The sequence below is a fragment of the Idiotropiscis lumnitzeri genome, chromosome 14 (assembly GCF_059441095.1).
Source record: "Idiotropiscis lumnitzeri isolate Australia: NSW breed Sydney's pygmy pipehorse chromosome 14, RoL_Ilum_1.0, whole genome shotgun sequence".
Taxonomy (NCBI): domain Eukaryota; kingdom Metazoa; phylum Chordata; class Actinopteri; order Syngnathiformes; family Syngnathidae; genus Idiotropiscis; species Idiotropiscis lumnitzeri.
In genome coordinates this window covers 10,332,946-10,356,386 of record NC_142404.1, presented here as the reverse complement: position 1 = coordinate 10,356,386, position 23,441 = coordinate 10,332,946, and the positions used below count along the sequence as shown (strand labels likewise).

At 41.5% G+C, this 23,441-nt stretch overlaps 1 protein-coding gene across 3 annotated transcripts in view; it reads left to right on the top strand.

Moving 5' to 3' along the window:
- Nucleotides 1-9,999: 9,999 nt before the first annotated feature.
- The window catches only part of bcl9 (BCL9 transcription coactivator), a 38,623-nt gene continuing 25,181 nt past the window's right edge, over nucleotides 10,000-23,441 (top strand). The window contains exons 1-2 of one of the 3 annotated variants that reach the window (XM_088314397.1): nucleotides 10,000-10,144; nucleotides 16,094-16,301. The gene's annotated coding sequence lies outside the window, so the exon portion shown is untranslated. Of the gene's footprint in view, nucleotides 10,145-10,205; nucleotides 10,662-16,093; nucleotides 16,302-23,441 lie in introns of those variants that run through there. The other 2 variants (XM_088314396.1, XM_088314398.1) reach the window with 2 other exon arrangements.

Genomic DNA, 23,441 nt, shown 5'->3' with positions numbered 1-23,441 from the left:
GCAAGTGACAAAACGGCTGAGATAAAAGAAAACAGGTGGATTTTGCTCCTTAATTCATACACCCAAAACACAATTTCAATCAGGATGCCATGTCAAGAATAGTTCGGGGGCACATACAACATATCATTTTAAAGATGATTTTTTTTACTTGGTTAAACACAAAAAGTGCAGAAACGCATCTAGACAAACAACAGAATGCTCAGTCAGATGTTCATCTAGTGCATAGAACAGCCAATATTAGTGCTGCACTGATGAGCTGAGAGACAAGTTGAGGCAAGTCTCAATGAACAGAATATCCATCTGTGTGTCTTACACTTTTACTTGGTTTAATATTTGTAGTCGCTCTTTTCATGTATATTATTTGCACAAGGTGATTTTTTTTGTTGAGGGGACAATCACAGATAAACTATTGGATGACATATTTGCGAGTAAGCTTGACCAATCGTGTCATATCACAGCCTACGCTGCCTACCTCTTTGTTGTGTGCCATAATTTAGTAATGCGCATCAGAGCCTTCAGGTGGCAAGTGGCTCAAGCATGGTTTGAATAGACCACTGTGATACACCCTAATAAAAGAGTAAATGTTGTACGGAGCTTAATGATCTTTGATAGTTACCGCACAATAGGCATCCAATGAGAGGAGCTCGAGACTCAAAATGGTAAACAGGAGCTGGGGTAGAAAACGAGTGAGGGAAAAAAAGGAGCGAGCAATGGAGTGAGAGGGAAAGAGTGAGATCCCATCATGCACACATGCGGCGCGCAGAGATGGAGGAGGCTGTTGCCATGGCGGCAGAGGCTGCATCCTTTTGTTAAGGATGTCACTCAGGGGGAATCAGGGCTAATGAGGGAGGACTTGGCGCCCGCGAGTGTCGGCTTGTTTCCGCTGCTGCTATTCTATTGCAACTTTTTCCAAATTTCTTTCTCCAAGATATCATGATGTGTCTGCGGGGAGATGCAGAACAGGAAGTACAGCGGAGGAAACAAAACAGAGATGTGAAGTCAAGCAGAGAGTTAAGAAGGTCCATGCTGAGAAATGTCAATGTGCTGTGTGTCATTGTGCCCATGCGCCATTGAGACTTAAATAAGAGTGTGTGCATGCTGCGTAGGTGGTTCCTTCTCACCACTCTTCATCAATTATCCTGGAATCAGAGAAGCAGATTTTCCTTAATCTGCGCTCTCTCCTTTCCCGCTTTCCTTGGTAAGGAGCCTTCCGCACCCTCATGGAGACTCTTAGCTGGTAGTTTCCTTTTGGAATTAAGTTTGGAAAATAATTTACCCCTTAGAAAGCAACGTCTGATCTTAATTGTTAAATGTTCCTAAACTTTGTTTTCATTATTTTGTCAGATTCAATTCAATTTTGTGACAAGTTGACAACTGTGGGTGTTTCTTACATTTTCTGAGGGGCACCAACAATCTTGTCCATATTTGTAAGTGCTTTCCAAGGCTTATTTTTAGTTATTTTCTGCAAGGCCTTGGGCCCTATTTTAGTGCCCAGTGCAAATCTTGCGCAAAGAAGAGTCTATGTGCATGTATGGACTTTTCTTTTTTCCGGTATTATTGTCTTGGCAGGCAGTTAGCAATGAGCGTTTGTGCCGTTGTGGGAGTGAACACAGCCGACTTGCTTCCCAGCCACTGGAGGTGGCTCCTCTTCATCTCTTTAAATTCAGTGCAGGAGAGGCATCAACATGGCGAAAACATAAATTAACTCGCTGGAGTGCATGCAGGAGACTGACGCACCCAACGTAGATTGATAAGGAACAGCAAGAAGACATCCACTTGTGGATCAGAATAATTAAGTCTCTGTGGAATGGGCAGTTGGGGACCACCATCCACCACCAATTTTGCACCCATGTGTGACCACCTCCACAATCCAAAGCCAACCATTCATAGCTGTGCCACATCCCGAGGGATTGTTTTAAAAATATTTTCATGATAATATCATCAGAATCTCTCATTCTTCCAAGGGTTCATTGCAAGCTGTTGTCATATTTTTGAATGAAATACGATGACATTAACCGCAGTCGTGCGCAGAATCTGTCTGCCTGCATCCTGATCAAATCCACCAAAATCGAATTACACCACCTGCACCACAACTTAGACCTGCTTTCAGCTGTCGCGGTCTGCTAAATTCCCAAACATGCTAAGTGAGGGTTGCACCGGCACGACAATTAACAGGCACCATTTTTCTGGAAAAAGCGAACAAGATAGAGCTCCTTATGTCTGAATTTGACTGTAAGTGCTCTGTGATTGACTGGTGACCAATCGCGCTTGACATTTACGCTCGTTGCCAATGTTAACATCGGAGTGAGAGGCCTCCCCCTCTTATTTTGTACACGCATCCTTCTCCATTTGTTTCTGTTTTCAGGCAGGAATCAAAGCTTTTGAAATTGCAGCACTCTGGCAGTGAAGTTAATCTTTTATTATGTGCCCTCTCATTCTTTCTCACCCTTTCTTCCTCCTTATCTCCACCCTCCTCCCTTACCCTCACCCTCACTAACAGCAGCGGCATGTCCTTGCTCTAGTCTAATGATTCATATTCCACACATGCCACCTTTTTTGTTTAATTTCAGCCCGTGGACGCCTCTTCGGGGTCTGGCCGGTCGACCGTCGTAAGTGAGCGAGAGGCGAGATGGGTGCAGAAATGCATTCTGACCACGTTGATTTAAAAACATCAATGCTATTGCAGGAACACGCTTTGTAATGAAGCCTTTTCTTGGATGGACGAGGGGGGGGGGGGTCAAGGGAATGACGCGGGAATCATGATGCGAAGGAAAGAAGGTCTCACTCTTCTTTTTTTCATCCACCCCCAACCCATCCTTCCCTCTGTCTGTCTGTCTGCGCCTTCTCTTTGATCTCAGCCTCTGTCCCCCCCGCACACTGCATATTAACATGCCCGAGCCCCTGCTTGGTATTCCGAGACGGGCACCGGGATGCCAGTCTCTATATCCTCCGCTCTGAAAGAGATGCGAGAAGGGGGTGGCGGTGGGGTGGAGGAAAAAAACCTGTCTGTCTCAAGATGCTTATCCCGCTAAATGGGTCTGAAATAGCGGGGGTGGTGGTGGTGGTGGGGGGGGGGGGGCAGGAGGAGGTAGGAAGTAGGCAGAGCGACACGGTGCAGACGGGAGGAAGCAGATTTTTATTTTTAAGCAGAGTCTGTAATTAAACGCCACAACCACAATGGACCAATATTACAACCGGGAGGGAGAAGAAGGGAAGCACATATTAATAAACTGGAGAAAGCAATGTTTGGGATTAGCGCCCCCCCCTCTCTCTCTGTCTCTTGCTCTCTCTCTCTCTTTCTCTCTCTCTTTCTCTGTATCTTTTGCCTTTTCTTTCTTACGCTCGCTCCCTCTCGTCTCCTTCCCCCTAAGCCCCGGGGGAAGGCACAGCTTTAGTTAAACTGCTCTATTAAACGGCGCCTGCTGAGAAAATCAAATTATAACTTGCTTTAATCAGTGTGTATCAGTGGCCCACACAGGAGCAGCCAGCTCTGACAGAAGAGAAGCGTACGTGCATGTGTGCGTGTGTGAGGAGACCTGAGGGATACAGACCTGCTCCGTCTGCTTCCGTTCCCATGGCAACAAGCAGGGGGGAATATGGGCTGAGGAATATGTGCATGTATTGTTTCCTGTCTGCGAGCGTTCATATGCAGAAATAGCATCATGCACGGTGGTCAAACCCCCCCCCCCCGACTCCCATCGTTGTCATCATCATCATCATCAGTCCCCGTCTCCCCGCCCCACGTCTAGACGTAAATCCTGCTCTCATTAGGAAGCCGTCTTAATTGTCCTCGCCTCTGATTAGTCTTTAACAGTCCACTTTAGTGGAATGGGGAGACACAGGTGGGTGGGCTCGTGCCGGAAGGGGGGGGGGTGGTGGGTTGGGGAGGGGTAATGACCGCTTAATAAACATTGTTTTAGTTTGCGCCGTGTGGCTAACAATCAGCCGCCGCAGGTGAGAGTGGCACAACACGACTGCAGGCGATGATAAACAAGAGCTGGAGGGATTGGGCACAGTCCTCTGCCATTGCCAGGCAATTACACTGCAAGTCAAATTTTTGTGTCATATACTTTGACTCCATGTACTCTGGCTTCATCCCGCACTTCAAAAACATGTTCGGATCATTTAATACATCCAAGAATGCAAGTGTGAATTGTTGATCTTTATCACACGTGGACGAACTATTGCTCAAGGACCACGTCAGTAATATGTAAGCCATGCGGTGCTTTTGTGCACGCTTGTGACCACTAGTACGGTACAAGCTAGGTCGCAAGCAAAAGCTAAACTTGTCTTGCCATCCTTGCAACGTTTTCACGATATTTATCGACTTTTCTGACCGCTCTAGCAATTATTTGTCCCAAAAAAAGAGAGCAAAATGAGGAGTGGGCCTAATGTTGGCAACATTGTTGTTTCCTGCACAGTTGAGGGAGAGGTTCAAGAAGTTTTGGGTTAATTGGTGGAGTGCACCAATGATGGTTGTCCTTCTGGAGAGTTCTCCTCTCTCTACAGAGGAACACTGGAGCTCAGACTGAGTGACTATACGTTTCTTAGTCACCTCCTTGACGAAGCTCTGGGAAGAGTCCAGCTGGTTCGGAATGCCTTCCATTTACGGATGACGGAACCTTCAAAGCTGCAGAAATGTTTCAGGACACTTCCCCAATTTCTTTCCCTCCAGGCAATCCTGTTTCTGAGGTCTGCAGACTATTCCTTTGACTTTGTCACCTGCAGGCCTTCATATGGATAGGTGTGTGTCTTTCCATATCTTGTCCAATCAACTTAATTTACAGTGGGTATCATGCACCTGAGCTCAAATTGCCAAGGCTCATCTGCGATGCTAATGAGGACAAGGTCTACAGAAAATATTACAATGGTATCACACTTTACACATCTTTTTTTTTCCTGGCCTCTCGAAAGTCATCCTTTTATTGAGAAGGGTGGGGAGGCACTTAATATTTTAACTTTAATTTGAACTCCCAGTCAGCTGAACACAAAATGGTAATTAAAAAAAAAAGTATAAATATATCCGTGCCATGTTAACATCAGATTAAAAGAGAATATATATTTTAGCATTTACTTTACCAGCATATGCAATTTAATATCCACAAAATTAAATCAAATGTAAAAATACCAACATATTTTATTAAATGTTATATTGTTGAACACAAAATACATTTTTTTAAACTTTCACAACATTTATATTGTCAAACACATACAATAATAATATACCATTAAATTAAATCTATTTTGTTGATAAAACAAATCAACCCATTAAATAAAAATAAAACACATTAAAGCAAAAATGTTAACGGGTTAACAATACTTTGGGGTTTAACTAAGAAATTGCAAATGCGAGGAACTAATTGACATTAAATAAATTATCGGGTTTTTTTCACATAAGTACAATGTTGCGTATTGTATTGCATATGTGTCAGTTAATCTCGTTTATCACTACACTTTATAAATGTTCAAGAATTGCGCGTTACATGCAAGAGGAAAAATCCTAAAACAAAACACACATGCGTCTATATTTTCCTGCTGCAATTTAGACATCATATAAAGAGAGCGCACACGCCTCAAGTGCGAGAATCCTGATGCAGGAGGCGTCAATAACAATGTGTGAGGAAGCACTTTGCCTTGTTACTCATGGCAACAGTGCGCACCAAGGTAATCTCGTGAATGACGATTGGTCCCGCTGCCACACTGCTGCACACAACTCAACTCACTCAACCGCTGCCATGTCAAACAAACTTGTTTTTTTATTCTGACCAACACAACATCCCCCGGTGACCCTTTGATGCACAGCATGGGTCCAAAATGATTGGACCACATTGATTTCCCCTCATTATTTCATGCTGTCTTGAGTTTTTATTTGTCCTGTCACCTGTGGTTTATATTTTTATGATTGGATACACAGTCTTTACATTTCTTGTTTTTGATGACTGCAGATCATTATTTCAATGTTCCTTTTTGTCCGATAACTCAACTTTGCTAACGTGGGTCAAAAATTACTCAAGAGTCCAAGGATGATTTAAAAAAAAAAAAAAAAACTTATTAAAAATCCAAATACATAGAATTATGTTTTTTATTACGATATATACTTTATTATGTGAAAAAATATTTGACATAACACATATCATCCCCAAAAATTATTTTGAGCAATGGAATACCCACTAAAAACGCATTTAAGCCACATAGTTTCACTGGGTAAATTGGGGGGGGTTTCTGTAGTCCACATTTTACCTTTCAAGTCATCCCTTGTTGCTCGGCATATTTTTGTTATCTGGCGAGCTAACTGCACTGCAGTGATAAAAATGCACTTAGCAGTTATGCTTTGCATTCAAACCTGTCACGGTTGCAGTATTGCAAAGTTTTTATTAACTGGTAGTCACAATGAAGTTAGATTTCACAATTTAGTGCAACACTTTATAAGTCTGCCATTTTGGTTTGAGGTAGCCATTTTAGGGTCATTTTAGAGCTTCAAAGACCTGTCGATGGTTTTTGTTATGGCTACAAATTTAGCAGTCAGTTAACTTGCCCAGTATGCATTAGTATGCTCCATGTTCACTTGCCAAAAGTAGTATCTTCATCGGTGGAGGCAGTGAAATATCCATCCTCTGTGTTCGTCCATGAAGCATAAGAGTGTTTATGGAAGCGTTAAATAATGCAGATGGTAATGTGATAAGTGAGCAGTCAATGTTGGCGTCTTGCTTTAAAGAGGGATCGCGAACAGATGGGCCGAGAGAAGCCTCACACACACGCACACGCACACGCACAGAGCATCATTTCCATCCAGTGCCATACATGCGATTGTGATCATGTGACATGGATGTGGATTGCGGCATTTTCAGACGTGCCGTAAAGTCGCAACTGTCGGGAGGGCGGGAGTGTTCGCCACACACAGCTTTACTCGTCTTGCAGGTCTAATGTACCCAGTGTGGGAATTCTGCCAGCCTACTGTTACACCAAGAGTGGGGTTTATCATGCATACATGCACACACAACTATTTGTCTGTGTGTGTTTGAGAGAGAGGGAGGCAGATCTTTATGGTGTGTCGCTGATCTTTACTAGCATGCACAAACATGTCCAATGTAGCTGTGGTCTGCTTGTTGTAAGTCACAAATATGCAGCACAAATCCCAAGATTTGCAATGCCCGAAAATACTCGCTGTGATAAGTGAAAGGTTTCCGCAAAGAAAGGGCCATTATACGCTATTGCAATATACAAATGGAAGTCATCATGTCACATGCAGGCACTGTATTGGGCAGAATTTGTGCGACAAAATCTTGTGTGCCCCAAAGACCAATGGAAAATATGCATATATATGCCAGTCATGCTCACTCGGAAGATGTAATGTATATTTTTCGGTGGTCACTTGTTGCTAGGCAGGCTTCATGGGGCAAAACATGATGTGACCGATAGACCAATGGAAAAAAAGCTTGTGTGCCATTCTTGCTTTATTTGGTAAATTAAATTAATTTCACATGCAATCACTGGTAGCCAGGCAGGTATGGGGCAAAGCCTTTGTGCAGCGCCGGTGAATAAAAAATAATATACTCACTTGTTAAATTGAATTTATTTTTGGTTACTTGTTGATTGACAGGCAGAATTTTTGGTAAAAAAAAAATTCTGAGTGCCGCACAGATTAATGAAATACTGGATTTATTTAGTAAATTGAATTATATTGCCACGTACCATGAACCATTCTAGTTCATCTGGTAACGAAAAAAAAAATCTTTTTAAACATTATCTATAACTAACCGACTTAATTTTTGCGACAATTTAACCCCGACACAGATTATATTTGTAGAAATGCTTCCATTAGTTCCTACGGGGAAGAAAAACCTAATTCTATTTATATAATATTTCATTCACAATTTTGCGTCTCATAGACACAAAGCAGCGGGCTTCAAACAGCACACTACAACATGAATGTCCTGCCGTTTGCGAAAACATCTTTACTTTGAAAGCCCCTTGAGACTGAACACATACACACACACACACGCACACCCCCACACACACACACACGTGTGCAAGCATACAATGAGGCCATCTAAATAGTGTGTACGCTTAAATAGCAATTAATTCAATCCCCAGTCGTCCTGATTATACATTTGGGTTACATTTGAAATGTATCTTGATGAATAATTGAGGAGGACCACTCTCATGTTGCATGTCTTTAATGTTTCACTCTTCCTCTGAGGTTTGTGATAGTCCCTCTCTTGTATGTGTGAGTGTATGCGCGTGAGTGAGGGGGCAGCCTGACGCTGCGCCACAAGTGATACGATTTGTCAAGTGGCTGCGGTCTATTTTTGAAATTCCGAAATGTCATTAAATTACTTTGCTCAGCGGGAACAGTGCAAGTGCATAACAGTGAATGACTCCCGTTTAATGAAATGATGTTGAAATAAACTCAAGGGAAAAAATAAAACATTCCAGAATTTATTTTTCTGCTCAAATTGTAATATTGTCACAGTAGCACTCCATCAGTTTAAGTTGTACTAATATATACTCTTTGTGAACTTTTCTAATAATCATCACAATTCATTATGATGTATTACAGTCACTTAACATTCCAACCAAATGATGATCTGTTATAAAAATGATCATGATTCTAAATGTTATGCCTCATGGATTATCACAAGACAGTGATTCACTTACTTTTACACTTCCATGACAGTTAAGAATAGCATCTCAGTTAAAACAATCTCTGTTCAGTTTTTTAATGGCAACAGAGTGTGTAATGTTTATATTGCTCGAGACAGAAAGAGATAATGAGATGACATCATCAAGGCTGGATGAGGGGAGGATGAGTTTTTGAAAAAAGAACCTAAAACAAATCATATTATGTTTTATAAAATGAAAATATTGTATTATTAAATATGAAAATAGATTGCATCTCAATTGTATTTGTTTGAGCTAATTGCAGAGATGCATGCCATTATATTTAGGGGTAATGGCATCCAATAAAAACACTATTTTAAAATTCTTCATGTAATATTTTATGTAAAGTAAAAATTTGATAAATTAACACAAGAATAACTTACTTTTGTTGACATTTTAATTGATTTGAGGGAGGACATGGAAGAGACTGACATACAAACACAGACAGCAAATAAACAAATCATAGCTTGAAAATAATTCATAGAATTTAAAAAAACAAGAATTATATAAAGATACAAATATTTCATGTTTGCAATTAAAATTGTTGCAGAGACACCAGGTGACATCCAAACAAGTGTCTAATCAAACAACATATTTTTCAAATAAAATAAATGACTTTAAGTACAGATAATAACATCCAAACGTGTACTCACATACAGTAATGCAAAAATGGTGTGCAAATAAATTATGTATTGTTTTGAAAAAAAACAAACATACAAAATTTTAAATGGATATCAATCTACATTTCCGATTTATTATTATACCAAGAGACCTGAAATAATTATTAATTTCAATCAAAAATAGATTAAATAATGGAGAGTTTAGAAATTTACTTTCCTAACCTAATTAACTTTCCTCATAAAATAACCACATTAATACAAGTACACGTTTTTTCTTTTGATTAGAACGTCTTTGGGTTTTGCACATTTTTAAGTTCGTTTCAACAGGCAGCACTAATGCGGCAATCAAAAAAAGTCCAGAAATAAATTACATATTATAAAAAGTATATATATATATATATATATATATATATAGTGACGTCATCCACTCCCCATCCAGAGAGTCGGTGGCGTCCTAAAGCGTTTCCAACCTGGGAAGTTGGTCCCAAAACTGACAAAAGTCCTGCAAACTCGAAGCTAACTATTAAAACACGAATTTGTTCATTTTTTTCATTCTTATTATTAAATAGGGAAGCCTTACATGAATGTCCGTCGACTGTCCGACAGCAGTCTCACTGGCACACAGACCTGACCTAGAATTGCTACTTAGAATTCAGAGCAAACCATTTGAACTGAACGGAGAGGGGCGCTTCTGTCGGCTGTAGTGCTCGTACAGCGACGTCAGGAAATCTTGACTGGGCAATGGAGTAGGACCACTGGAAAAACTCGGGTGAAGGGGGGGGGAGACGTGTTTGTATTTTATTATGGTGCCGCGACCATGTTGTGATTTTGGCGTGACGCGAAGGAGGAATTAAAAGTCCCAGGTGAGTGTCATGTTTTTGCTGGCCCTCGACGAATCCAGGTGAATAAGAAAAACGAAAAGTGTCGCTAGTGGGAAGGCACAGTTCGCCTCCTGGCAACGGGGCACACGCGGGGTCCTCCTCCCGGGGACTGCTCACTCCGGTATCCGTCCGTCGCCCTCCTGAACGAAACCCCCCTCCCCACCCACCACACTCGAAGGCTCTTCGGCTGCTGGCTAGCAAAGCCCCGCGTCGCGTCCACAGCCGTGGCGGACAACCGAGGCGCTCCTTTTCCACGTTACAGTAGCCCCATTTTTTTCCTCCCCCCTCCTCCTCCTCCTCCCATTCCCACCAAGCAACCAGCGCGACAAAAGCGGATTATTCACGATGGTCTCGGCATGGCGCAAAAGCCGCGGAGAAATGCTGTTTTTTTAGCCGCCGACAGCGGAGGACCGCCCGAGCTTGTTGGTGAAAATGGAAAAAAGGGATACAATGCCCGCCGCGCGTGTTGTGCATTCCACTGGAGCTCCGCGGACGTGGGGTATTGTATTTTTTTTTGTTCTCATTCCAAAAAAAAGCACTTTGGTGTGATTCGTACACGGCGGTGGAGAGAGATTATAAAGGCCTTGAGCCTTCTCATTTTAATTGTTACATTGTTAACGGAGCTAGCATAACTTGAACAACGCACGCCCGCCGACCGAGGGCCCTCACACGGGGGGCTTTTTCTTTATGAAGCCACGGCGAGACCGTGAAGGCACCTTTCGTGTCGCGTTTGCGTCCGGGCGAGACGTCGTTGTTCTCTCCGTCCACTGGCCTCCCTCTTCGGGAAGACTTTGTTTGCGCTGGCCGAGAGGCTCCATGAATGCTCAAGTCCTCCTTACACCCCCACCCCCCACCACAGCAGTAGCTCTGTGGCCAAAGAGGACCAACTTCTTTTTTTAGGGGAAAAATTGGAGAAAAAAAAGTTCCTGGAGTTTTTCAAGCGCCATTGGCTTGAGTTTTTTTTGTATCCGCCAGGAGTTGTCCAAGTGGGGCGCTGAGATTCAGTGAGGAGGTGGGGGACTCTCGACTGATGCGTAGCCGATGTGTGCTTTAAGTTTATTTATAGTTTGGGGTTTGTAGCCGTGTGTGTATTTTAGGAGGCCGTTTGTGAGGAACTCTGTGCGGCTTTGTGCTGTGTCGCACACATTTGAAACACTCCAAAGTGTGTATAGCTTTGTTTCTATTGGATCAGAGCCACAGGTTCTTGTAGTGTTAGCATACCTTTTCTGATGTCCCCAAACACAAATAGTTTACATTTATAAGGTCAAACATTTTTTTTAAATCACTGTAAAAAGCTTATCTAGATTTGTCACACAAATTTAGCCTTTTGGGTGATGCTCTTATCCATTTGGGGCAGGTATGGCATTAGTGTCACCCACAACTAAACATGCTAAAGCTAGTTAGCTTGCAAAAGGACACTATCCACAAGTTCTTAACGTTTTAGTACACTTAACAATGATCCATTTCCCATGTATTGCCTCATAAACATACACATGCATTGACATTCACATTTATTTATTTACTGTTGTAGGTTTTTATAACAAATCTACACTCTGTGCAACCATGAGCTAAATGCTAAAGCTTGCTTTTAATTGGACACTATCCATAAATTGTTCGACCTTTCGCACAATTAAAAACGTTTCCTTTTTCATTTGTTGCCTAACCTTATAAAACACAGGCAGTGGAATCCATATATGTTAGGTTAAAGCCTTTAGTATGATAATATCCACAAGTTTAAACATGCATAGACAATGGAATTCAAATGTATATTCTGTAGTTGTGACATATCAATCTATTTTTGTAAGATAATAGAACAAATTGACACCCCATGCAACCTGGAGCTTTATGCTATAACTCGCTTTCACCTGGACTCTGTCCACAATATAGTTTTAGCACACTTTAACATGTTCCACTTGTCATTTGTTACTTTAAAAAGATACAAAGGCACTAAATGGAATTAAAATTTTTATATGCATTTATGTATACACCCGCTGTGTTGTGCTTCAGTTTTTGCAATCCCGCTATCTGTATATCAAATTTGGGTTATTACATCCATCTGTCCGTTCTCTGGACGCCTTATCCTGACTAGGCTTGCGGGCGTGCTGGAGCACTTTTAGAGATCTTACTTAATTTATTTTTTTTGTGCAATATTTTTGTGTTATGCATTGCTCTTGCGCTCATCTCAATGTATTATGTTTAAATGTGTTTGCATTGTTTTAAAAGTATTTAAAGAACTTGCGGGAAAAATCCATAAATGCGATGAAAACATGGCTACGGTGTATTTAAATAGGGTATTTCTATATTGCAGGTTTAATTTATTGTGGGGGTGTTTTGAACCGTACCACTTGTGTTGGCCTGGAGATTACAGTGTGTGACATTTATTAGTTAAAATAACAAATATGGACCATGTCAAAGCGCCAGAAACTTTGAATTTGACACACAAACACTTAAACATATGTTCCTCTACTCATTTGTTCTCATATAAACATCCACAAGTAGTAGAATTCAAATATACATGATGTTGGTGTGACCTTTTGAGCTGTTATATAGGTTAAAATGGCAAATCTAAACCCTGTGTCAACCAAAGTTAAACATTCTAAAGATAGCTTTCAATTGGAAACCTTTCGCAGGTTCTTTATAGTATTAGCACACTTAAACATGAGCCCTCATCATGTGATGCAACATTTTGAGCTATTATTATCAGTTAAAATGGCACATACAGCCCCTAACCTAAAATTGCTTACACTTTTTCAGTGACACACCCTACAGGTTATTCTAGTTCAACTTAGACATGCTTTCAAATATCATTTATCTTTTATGCGTACAGAGGTCAAGGAGTTGAAGAATATAATCGGTACATGTAACATTTTGGCCCATTATTGTTATTGATAAACTAGTCTATCTGGTCACTATGTCATTCGGAGTTAAATGCTAAAGCTAGCTTTCAATTGACCATTCTCTTAATTCTGCTACACTACTTCTTCTGAACTATTAGCAGACTTAGGGTTCCACTGGTTATTGGTTCTCTCTACAACCCTTCCGCCTTAAAGACGTATGTTTCCAGTTAAAAAAAAAAAAGACTAAACAAACTTTTTTTTGTCATATATCTTACAGCTGGCTGTACAACCTGACGTTAGAATATTTTAGAGCAGACTCAGAAAGCCTGACCGGGTGTTGCCAATCATATGCCCTACGCACACAGGCACACGGCGCGGGATATCCAGCAGCCTCGGTTTCCTTGGCAGGATCATTTACCTGTTAGCAACGGAAGTTAAAAAGAAGGCAGTGGACAGCCCTTGAGACAAAACAGGGGTAACATCACAACACTATCATAAATAAGTCATGCTAGCAATGTATGGTCTTACAGTTCACGTGTTTGGGATACAAACCTACGTTGTGTAGATTGAGAGCTAAATGCTGTGAGCTTGCTTTCACAAGGATATGTACAATTTCCTTTTCTGCCTTATAAAAATCCAAATTTAAGAGAGATGCAGACTTGACTGTTATTGTCACTAAGCATATTTTGGTCTTTAGTAGAGATTAAGTTGCCAAATATAGAGCCCGTTTTACCCACAGTTAAGCATGCTAAAGCTCGTGTTCTCATTGAATACTCACAATTGTAGACCTTTTTTCAAAATTTTTTTTTTATTATTTTATTTATTTTTATTTTTTTTTGCTTGACAAATTATTTCCCCTGTCATTTTGTTCACTTCCGAAGCATTCACAGGTAATGGAATTTAACGTGACCTTCATAGCTGTGATTGTGAAGTGCAGTTTTTTTTTTTAAAGCTTATTGTAGTGGTTAACTTTAAAGTTGCCAGGTAAGTCGCTCAACCTCAACCACAAATGAACTGCTTAACATATTCGTATGTCCTCGTGTCATTTTGTTGCCATCCAATAGCCTACGGGTAATGGAATTTTGATTTCTAGCGCGTGTGACCCTCTCCACTTATTACAATAATTATTAGAATTATTATTAAAAGTTACTGTGGGGCTTTTGTAACTCTTTTAGGTAACGCTACTAATAAATTAGTGCTTAAAGTCACATGTGCACTCATTTTTCCTGAATAAAAAAAGCCACTGTAAGACCTTTTAATACAAGCGATGGCATAGAAAAGCATCTGAACAATCAGACGGTAGCTAGTTAGCAGCGCTCAGTTCATGAGTTGATGCTTGCTGAACTGAGATTTAGTAAGGTATTATGAGGTGTTGCTTGATGTGTTCATTTTTGTGTGTGAGTGTATGTGTGACTTTTAAAGTCTTATTTGGTCATATTTTAAATTTGACAACATTTGAGGTGTTCAGATTTTGAGGTATCACTGTATCATCAATATGCCAGCATGATGGTAAGATGAATCTAATACATGTGAAAGTTTCCCTTGAGACATTTTTTTTTTTTACACTTTGTATGCACAAATAGGTATTTTTGATTGAATTGAAATGTCTTGAAACCTTTTATCGTGGCCCTTTTTTTGTGCCTCCAAAGAAAGCATTTCATGGACTTTGTGTATGCGCTGTCCAAGCTTGGTTTCCATGCACACAAGGCACACTTTCTTATTTGAAGACTGAGGGCCCCCTCAATTGCTAAGCAACACCACTGTCTGCTTGCATCATTTATTTATGTGATGCACACAGGTTCTTATTTATCTCTTCTTCCAATTCGACGCTGTCGTCTTTTCATTATAGCGACCTGTCAAATACTGGTTGGCAATAAACTGGTACCTACCCCCGTGAGGCTGGTCGGCCTACAATTCGGTTGACTTTCAAAACAAAATATCCCATTAAAAACTACAGGAAGTCTTCGAATTATGAGGTAGTTGACCTACGACGTTTCGACGTTTCGACTTTACAACGGCCGTGCCTCGTCCGACATTTTAGGTTCACACTGCAGGCAAATGGACTGAGATTGTTTTTTTTTTTTTTTTTTGCCTCTATGCGACCTGTATAGTATTTTTTTTAATTGATTTTTTTAAATGGCTCAATTAGGATTCTTTTCAAAGACGACTTAGGCCACTTTCATATGTTGTCCTAGATTGGATATGTATAGGATTTTTTTGGAATCTAACCGCAGCGGAACGGCCAGGTTGCATGTATCGTCATCCGGACAATAAAATGTGCTTCACTTGTGCAGAGGCAGAGTTGTTTTGAGGAAAAGTATTGACTTTATATTTTACTTTAATAAGCCCCGTCTCCAAATAATGTATTTCTACCTCCTATCGAACCCTTCCACTGTGGAAATGCCCCGACATGCTGGACCGCATTTACTTCCGTTAACGCTACGTCATGAATGACGTAGTCTCTTCTGCACATGCGGACCACTTTGGGAACGTAGAAGACAGACCAAGGTTGCATTTATAATGTAATGTGAACTCAAAAAACATTTTCACATAATGGCCCAATTTTCCAGCAGTCTTAAGTACAGAATCTTATTTTTTAATTCCTTTGTTTTCAAACAAATTGATTAATACTGGCTCCTTCTTAGAGTCCTATCAAGCCGATGACAATTGAACATAAATGGGAAGCAGAAACCCCCTAAAATAAAACTGGTAATGGCACTGAACTTACTTGGCTAGAGGCAACATTTCCCGACTATCCACATGACGACATGACACCTGGTGATCATCTCTCAGTAGCATGACACAGAAACACAAATTCTCGTCTTTTAATGTACTTGCCCTTTGAGGTAGCTCTGTATACAAGATGGAGCACATGTAACCTGTCACGGGCTTTCATGTGGTCCCTCATCGCTTGAAGTTTAAATGAGTGTTTGGTTGGAAAAGGTGCGTAAACGGTCGGTGACCTAAAACTTTGCACCCCTATCTTTGCTCCATGTTGTCATGTCAACACGAGCGACTGAGTGCTTTTCCTTGCCGCTGCGCTTGTTTGCTTGTCACCCGATAAAGCAAAGTTCTCTCTCCCTGTGTGTTGCAGGTGTGAATGACTTGTGGCTGTAGGGTGTCGTGAGTGGGCCAGCTTCCTGCAAGTGCACACACTCAGGCGCACACATATACACACAGCCTCCAGGGGGGAGGGGGCTGACTGCGAGGGCTCCGGTGGAGAGCACACATCAGTGCCCAGGAGACCCGAGGCCTGGTCCTCCATATGAGGCCCTGCTCAAGGGGCAGGGGGGGCTTCTGAGGTAAGTCAAATTCAACTCCAATGCTCTCTTTTTACCCAGATTAAAGACACCTTGTCGTAAAGATTTTTCCCTCTTTTGTTTAAATCAATCTTTTTAGAGAAACAACAATGATATTTTGCATTCATCATGTTTTTTTTGTTTTCTCATTCATATTTTTACCATGAATACTTAAGCGTCACAGATAAGATCAAATGAAAAATCTATATTGGAAACTGATGGGAAAAAAAAAATCAATTCCGAGATGTCTGGCACCCCATTAAAAACTTCTAGTAACTTTACAGGCAATTTTTTGAATAACGTTCTTTGCTGTCACAAGAATTTTGCCGCTATATAGTAAAATTGTCTAATCACCCTCAACTCTGATATATATTGTGGTGAAGATTACAGCCTGTGATTCCGAGTAGAGATTTTTCACATACAGCTGTCTTTCTTTTTGTTTGTTATAGTCAATTTGGCCATGGTTGACTGAAAAGCCAGGACAAAAATGTTTTTTTTCCATCACGTTTTTGCTGTATGGTGCTGTATGGTATCACAAAGAGACAAAAGCGAAAGGCAATAATAATGCATGGGTATTTGCAGACGCCTTTCAGGGCGCTCAAGATCACCTTACAGCAGTAATAAAAATGTAACGATAATTAGGAATGCTATAAAAGATAGGTCGTAAAACGTGTGAAAGTCAGATGGCCTATGCAGATCGAGGAGTTTTAAGACGGGATTCAAATTGTGGGGGGAGTCGATATCTTGAAATGATTGTGGATGTGAACTCCTTGGATGATGGGCTACATCGCTGAAAGTGTCACTCCCTAATTGGGGTGAACAGGCTAGATGTTTAGTGGGAAGCATTGACGAAGGGGAGTGAAGAAGGCTAGATGGAATGTTGCGATGGTTGAGAGCAGAAAGATAAAGGGGGCGTTAGGTTGTGGGGAGAATTTAGGTGTGGGGAAGGATTTTGTAGCCAGTGCATGTTCTCGAGTATGGGGTTGATTTGTTCAAAGAGGTGAGCTTTGGTAAAGATGACAATTTGTGGAATTTCGACGAGATTTGCAGACTTCCGTTGTGTGCTGACACGAATGATGGGCTTTGCATTTAAGTTTTGACTTTAAAGGTAATTAAAAGGTAATCCTGAATCATTTATAGGGAAAATCCGGCCAACAAACATTTTCTGCGGAAAAGTGCGTTTTCAGTTTCGGTCTGAAAGACTTTTGTCACTGAAACAACATGGCTGAAATGCCAACGGATTGCCGAATTGAACGAAGGTGGTGCCTTGGTACGGGGGAATGAGCCCACAGCCAATATTCTCGCACCACGGAAGCTGGCAATGGGTTCGCGCAGGGAAGGTTGTGTTGCTGCTGGGGACTTCCTCTCACCTGCCCGTTGAAAGTGTGCGCACTGCTTGGAAGGAACCAAAAAGGCTGCATTCACACTGCATGCAGGGCATGTTGTTCTGTTTATGCCCTTTACAAAAAAACAAATGTGACTTCTAATGTGAATGGAATGCATCTCAAAAGTGACTCGCATGTGCACAAGACACAACATCACATGGCGCAGTGTTTACGGAAGTAAATATGGTTTAACGTGTAGCGCTCACTTCAATGCTGTATTTACTTAAAGTCACTGTTCCTCGCTCCTCTGTCCAAGTTGGCGTTTCCCACCAGAAATCCCAAAGAGATGAATGGAGGAGGGACAAATGTTTGCAGGAATTAAATGATCGTCCCTGGGTAACGTCATTTCCCGGCGACTGCAACTGAAGATGACGTTATGCCATGCCATTGACTCGTGTCACAAATGACTCGTCTCTCGCTCAATTATTTCTGTTGCCACATGTACGCTTTGTTTCAAGTGCGATTAATCCATCCATTCGTCCAATCATCTACTATCAACCGCAGGTCGCGTAGCCAGCAGCTTTAGCAGAGAAGCCCAGCCTTATATCTCCCCAGCCGCATCTTCCAACTCTACCGGTGCAAACTCCAGGTGTTCCCGGGGCATAGTCCCTCCAACATGTCCTGGTTCATCCTCTGGGCCTCATGAATGTGGGACATGCCCAGAACACCTCACTAGGGAGGCAGCCAGGAGGCATCCTAATCAGATGCCCGTGCCACCTCATCTGGCTCCTCTCAACATGGAGGAGCAGTCGCAGTCCCTTCCGGTTGACCGAGCGTCTCACACTCTTTCTAAGGGAGAGCCTGGACTCCCTATGAAAAAAAACATTTCAGCCGCTTGTATCCAACCCACAGCTCGTGACCATAGGTGAGGGAGGAACGTAGATCGACCGGTAAATCGGGAGCTTCGCCTCTCGCCTCAACCCCCTCTTCACCACGACAGACTGATACATGGTTCGTGTCACATCATACGCTGCACCGATCCGCCTGTCGATCTCACACTCAATTCTCCCCTCACTCGTGAGCAAGACCCCAAGATACTTGAACTCCTCCACTTGTAACGGGACCTCATCCGCGGCTCGGAGAGGGCACTCCACACCTTTCCGACTGAGGACTATGGTCGCAGATTTGGAGGTGCTGATTTTCATCCCAACCGCTTCACATTTGGGTGCGACCCACTCCAGTGAGAGTTGGAGAAGCCAACAGGACCACTTCATCGGCAAATAGAACCGAACAGCCCATATCGGGGCTCGGTACTCCCAAAGCAGCTCCCTCGAGGAATCTGCCGAGGTTATAGCGCTGGCCCACTGTTCCACAGCCGGGACGAAAACCACATAACTCCTCCTGAATCCGAGTCCACCTCCCGATGGACCCTCTAGGACTTGTTTACCATGGTCGTTATCCAGGTTCTGCAGGCCTTGCTGGTTATCTGTTCATTTGAATCAGGTGTGTTGCAGCAGGGAGAACGGAAAACCCTCGAAGAACAGGTTTGAAGATCCCTGGTTTAGATAATGTCCAACTATTGGGTGTCGCTGCGCATTCTAACCTGCATCTGATCTTTGTAACATTTAAATTACATATGCCATTATCACAATATCAATATATTTTTTTCAATATATTGAGCAGCCCTAGTTGCTGATGTATAATGTTGAATAATCCAAATATTTTTAGTTTCTTCACGTTGTTATCAAATGCCACCACCAACCTTAGCCAGGTGGTTGCATTGGTGCCGTAACCAGGAGCCAATGAGTCATTTTGGTATCGTATACTGCCCCAATAAAACAGACCCTCAGCTAGATATGTGTATTCCAACTAAAATAATCATGGATAGGAACAGAGGATTGACTTTTCAGTCCTGTGCTGTTTACAGTCCAGCTGGTGTATGCCCATTTGCCCCTGCAGTCGCATCATCATATCCGCAAACAAAAAAGGCCTGGGTCCAATTTAAAAAAAAAAAAAAAAAAAAAAAACACAAAAAAAACCCCAGTATTATATGGTAGAGTATTCGACATTGTCTCCCTCATTTTCGGTTTTGGACAATAATTTTCATTGCGGTGCATCTCTAATCATTTATGGTTTTATGAATTGTCCCACTTTTAGGGCATTCAGGCTTTGGAAGATCCAGTGTATTTGGATGGTAGGTCAACAGTTTTGTCCTGTCATATCAGTTCGTGGTCTGTGTTCATTCAGGTTCTCGTGTCTTGATTGGATTTATTTATTTTCATATTTCCAGGAATCTTTAACACACCTCTCCTTATGCACTTTTTTGCAAAACAAAAAAAAAACAACCCTGCTTTGCACTCATTATCTTCACAGTTGTAGACAAAGGGGTGCCATTGTTTGATAGCTTTACACTGCCGTGATGCTACTGTGACGACTCTGGTGCATATTCTCTCTCTTTTGACATTTATTTGCGACGGCATCGATAGCTTTGTCGCCATGAGAGAAAGCCCTAGAGTTGTGGCACTAATTATTTCAGAGCAATGAGGACGTCATAGCTTCTTGCGCCACTTGGTCCTGTCTGCATGTTGTTTGGGCTTATTCTCCGATTTGGACACAATCATTGGACAAAATGCGGTCACGCTGCTCTTCCTCAAATCGCTGTCCCGGCGGTTTATTTATCTGCTATCTAATCCCAGCCCATGTTAACCGAAAACCGTGGGGAGGTGAAGGACGCCCGGGAAATGGAAATTGATGGAAGGCAGCAGAGGATTTATTTGTTCTTCTGTTCATTGGCCTCTCATGTTTCTTCTTGCATTTGTTTGCTCTGTGGGATTTCAAATGAAAACTCCAAAGATTTGTGCTACTTTAGAGGCGGGTTGCTCACTTCCCTACGGAGTGTTTTGTGAGGGGGCTCTTTCCCAGTCAAGCAGATGTGTTTCCTTGCTAACTGTATTGATTTTCACTGTCTACACTCACTTTTTTTGTTGTTTCCTTTGATCCATGTTAATAACTTTGAAATTGAAGCCACCACATTGTACACTTCAGTCAGTTATGTTTCGGATCATTTCACTCCTGATCAGACTTCTGTTTACAGCCCGGGCGGTGTCGGCTGGCGTGTCTGTGACATCATTGCATAAACAGTAGTTTATCAACTATGGTGGATCCATTTTCTGCCGCATTTGTCCTCATTAGGGTCACAATTATTCAATCTACCCTGTCAACTTTGAACAAGAAGGCGAGTACATCCTAGACTGGTCACCAGTCAATTGCAGGGCCCATAAAGACAAAAGAACCATTCACACTCACACCTATCATCAATTTAGTCTTCCATTAAGTGAGAGTGGCGTGATCATGCAAACCAACTGGAATGAACAGAACATCTGCATATGGCTAATATTAGTCGTTGCTCTTCAAATTCTGTCTGTGGCGAGATGTTATCAAAAATGTTGAAGATAAATTGTAGATCTAAATCTTTGTGCTATTCAGAACTTTCTGGGTTATTCCCTGGACTGTTGCCAGCTCTCCACAAATATTTAAGGGGAAAAATAGTTTTGGAATTGTTATGCTGACTAACAAACAAACTAGAGAAAATATAGCCTCCTTGGCAGAAGTAATAATCCCCAAAATTTTAATACAAGCAATGTTTTCCAAGGCTCTCCATTTGCCGGGTCACCAAACTTTGCTGTTTGACCACAGGCAGTTATTCAGCGGCCGTGTTCTGACAGATTCAACTTAAATAGCGATGCCTTTAAAAAAAACGATGGGATATTTCTTCGTTCTTTTTAAAGCCCCTGTTATAATTTCAGTATATAAACTGGCACACCAAAAAAATGCCTCTTACTCTGTCAAATTAACACACGTTGTGTGTCTGAGGCAGTGCAAATTGGCAACAACACACACTTGGGCTCACGCGCACCCTTTCATACATGCAGTCGCCCACAGTGGTGTCTTGCTTGCTTGTATGCCAGGCATCAAACTGACTTAACTAATTGAACGAGGATTGCATTTGATCCAGTTCTTTGCTGACCATGATGGAAATATTGCCATTTTAAAAACACAAATATAAATCATAACATTAAGGGAAAGTGGCCACACGAGATGTCACTTCAAACAAATGCTTTTTGGCCCTCAGGACCAGCGTGGAGTTATTTTTATTATACAGCTGAGTGTGCCACTGCAAATGCTTACATCAATAAGTAAAAATGTTTTCTATTGGCAGCATTTTGTAGCGTTTTTGTGCAGGTCCAATAAGCCCATTTTCCACCAAAAAGTACAGTTCAGTGCGGCGTGCATTCTTTTTGTGGTTCCGTCGTCATCCATTGGTGGTAATTGGAACAAATTGTTTTCTTTTTTTTAGATTGCAAAATGTTCACAAATTTATTAGTATGATTATGATGGCGTTTTTAACTTGGATACTTGTATGTCAGCACGAATTACCTACCTCTCATCCCAAGCTCACAGAGCAATGTTCTGAACTTTGACCGCTGTAGCGAACGATTCACTACAGATGCTGTACATGTACCGTTGCACTCCTACTATTTACACACTGTATGTTTGTTAATTTTACTGTATTCTGACTTGGAGCAAAGCTTTTCTTCTAACAAACTAATTTGGGACAACCTTTTAATCAATGGCATTTTAGGTATAATGTTGCTCAGCTGCATCTCTTCATTACGCTATGATGATTTAATTAAAGTTGGCAAAATCTTACAATAATATTGAGGGTTACTCTCCGATTACGCTATGGGAAATTTTAAGTGGAACCACACGCCTGATCAGGATTTACCGGATCCACACTTAGTTAATTAGTTAATTAGCGGGCGATCATGAATTATAGTACATGTTTTCAGTGACAAAAGATCTGTATGTACTCTAACCGACCTGTACTACACTACAATTTGACACTTTTTCCTTGGCGGACCACCATATGGATACACACTATGGCAGCCATAAAACACTCCTTGATTGTTAGTCGGCAGAGTTTCTTCAATTACAGGAATGCAATGGTGGCTGTGTGGCTATACTCATGTGCATAGTCAGCCAGGAGGGGTGGTCTCTGGATCTGCAGGGAAGTGACGGATCACTCGGAATGCACACCCATCCATCATTCATGCGTTCATGTTTCTCTGCTGTGACTGACAACTATGTGACATGCGGACTAGCCCACCTGCCCCTGACAGGAGGGATCCTTTCATGCTGGTTTGTTGTCATGTGGAAGGCCCTGAGGGCTTTGCGATCTTTGCAATACCTACCTGTCTGATTTCCGTGGGACTCAATGGTCATAATCAATTCTACAATAAGAATTATTTTGCTTGTTTGGACTTATAGTACTAATTATTCAGGACTTGAAACAACTGAGACAAGATTGGGCTTACGATTAAGTTAGGCTACATTGAGGGTTTTTGGATGGAGGCCCTGAACATACACTGACGCTGTATGTTCATGATATAAATTGATGCGTTTTAATGATTATTTCATTTGTAGCGTCCTGATACTGTATTATTTAAGCCTTTGAGAAAATATTACTTATGTGTACATTTTATTTTTGCTGTGTGAAATGTAACATTTATTGACATCTTAGTATAATCTTTGACTATATTTTATAACATCAAGCACGATGATATTTTTTTGTCTAACATGAAAAATTCAAATTAAATAAAACTTGTTAAATATGTAGGATGAACTCAGAAGACGTCTGTCATTTTATGTTAGTTTTATTGCCTCGTATACTTAGCCCCTTCCCACCCTCATCCACTTCACTTCAGCCACCCGCTGCTCACAATTACCGTCGTAATGACATGACGTAAACATGGAGCGA